Below are 1,916 nucleotides of genomic sequence, written 5' to 3'. Positions count from 1 at the left end.
ATTATATAGATAGTAGATAGGTTGTTCCCTTTAGTACTGAATCCAGGTGTTGAACAAGGGGCCCCACCCTCTCCTTGGCCCGAGAGGGATTCGGTTTATAGGTTGGACCTTAAACCAATTGTTCATTAGAGGATCAATGGAACTTAAAGAACAAGATGTAGTCTTGGGAGTAAAACGGTTTTTATGACCCAGCCGAGATTACAAACAACCTGTGAAGGATTAGCTTACTAATCATGGTTGTATCAAATGGACACAAATATATCTATAGTGAGCGGAGTGCAACTACGGAACTATATTGGAATGACCCGTTAGTTAATGAATGTTGATTAGCTTTGTCTAAAGAGTTTAACTAGCTAATCTCGGATTGTTGGAGCCCATGTTCTATAGGTCCATTAGGTTTTCCTACTAGCTCATATGGAATAAACTTAAAACATTATGATAGAATAATTTGAATTGTTCGAATTTGGTGAAGAGAGAGAAACCGACAAGTATATGTGATATAGTGGTCGGGTTTTTTCAGTTTAGAGATACAGCTTTAATATTTAAATGTGATTTAAATATCAAGAATATGAATATGTTCATATTCAGAAGTTCGGAAACGATGGAAATGGTCAAGATGTAAAAAGTCAAAAAGTTGACTTTTGACTTTGAAAAGTCAAACTTTGACCGACTTTATATTCAATTGTGATTTAAATTTCTAGAAAATGAATGTGGATTCATGCTCGGGAGGTCAAAATTAGTCAACACGGAAAAAATCATAAAAAGTCAAAATGTTTACTTTTTGGTCAAAGTTTGACTTTGAACAAATGACTATTTTGCCCTTTGACTAAAGTTAGCGGGAAAATCCAAAATTTTGTTGGATAATTCTACTAACAAAATAGTGGGCTAGGTGTTAGCTTATAGTAGAGACATTAAGCTCACTAAGATAGTAGATTATAGGTGTTGGGTTTTTATGGATTTTGGTTCATGCAATTGTTGCATGGTTTTTTCTATAAAATGGGCTTTCATTTTGAATGAAAAAGGTTTTTCCATTTTGTCAAATTTTTTTTTGTAAAATTGGACTAGAAAAATCATATTTTTATGGAGAAAAATTTAAAACCCAAACCTAATCCAAAATTCCATTTCTTTTTTCCATCTCTTTCTTTCTCTCGGTTTTCTTCATCCACCGGGTCCCAAAACTCGGTTCTGAGTCCAGAGGATAATAGGTCAACTCTAGTGGTGGTCCGAAAGAGTTTGGGTCGAGATTCAGCAAGGAAAAGCGGTTCTTGGGAGCTTCAAAGATAAGTTAATTATTGTTTTTTTCCCTTCAAATTGCATGTTTTTTCCTTTAAATTAAAAGCAATTAGAGTGTAATTAGGTCCTTTTTCCGCTGCGTATGTCTCGAATTCCATCACTATCTACAAAGCTTCATTGAAATTTGTAACACTTTTGCGTTCCCTAATATTTCCCAAGAAGAGGTTCGACTCACGTTATTTCCATTTTCACTATGCGACAAAGCAAGAAAATGAGCATACTCTCTCGAACTAGGAGAGATAACTTCATGGGAACAAGTTGTGGAGAAGTTTATGAAGAAGTATTTCCCTCCCACAAAGAATGCCAGAAGAAGGAAATTAATCACAAATTTTGAACAAGAAGAAGATGAACCGCTCAATGACGCATGGGCGAGATTCAAGAGACTCGTACGCGACTGCACACACAATGGATTGCCGGATTGTCTCCAAATGGAATTTTCTATCATGGACTCAATTCTGCATCATAGAAAGCTTCCAATGCGGCAGCAGAAGAAGGTTTGCTGAACAAGACATATGATGAGGCAAAGAAAATTCTTGATCGCATCTCGAAAAAACCACGAAGATTGGCAAGAAAGTGATCAAATAGAAAAATCCAGAGAAGGTAATACAAGTAATAGTGCCATC

The 1,916-nt window shown here is 35.8% G+C and overlaps 1 non-coding gene across 1 annotated transcript; it reads right to left on the bottom strand.

Annotated features, from left to right (window-relative positions):
• Window positions 1-1,598: 1,598 nt before the first annotated feature.
• On the bottom strand, window positions 1,599-1,705 carry LOC120070422 (small nucleolar RNA R71). Its single transcript, XR_005479915.1, has one exon. It is a non-coding gene; the product is annotated as a small nucleolar RNA R71 (small nucleolar RNA).
• Window positions 1,706-1,916: the final 211 nt, after the last annotated feature.

Source organism: Benincasa hispida, chromosome 1 (genome assembly GCF_027475165.1).
Source record: "Benincasa hispida cultivar pf3 chromosome 1, pf3_genome.v1.1, whole genome shotgun sequence".
In the NCBI taxonomy this organism is placed as follows: Eukaryota; Viridiplantae; Streptophyta; class Magnoliopsida; order Cucurbitales; family Cucurbitaceae; genus Benincasa; species Benincasa hispida.
Note: the sequence above shows the minus strand (reverse complement) of the source record. Positions and strands in the feature narration are given on the sequence as shown.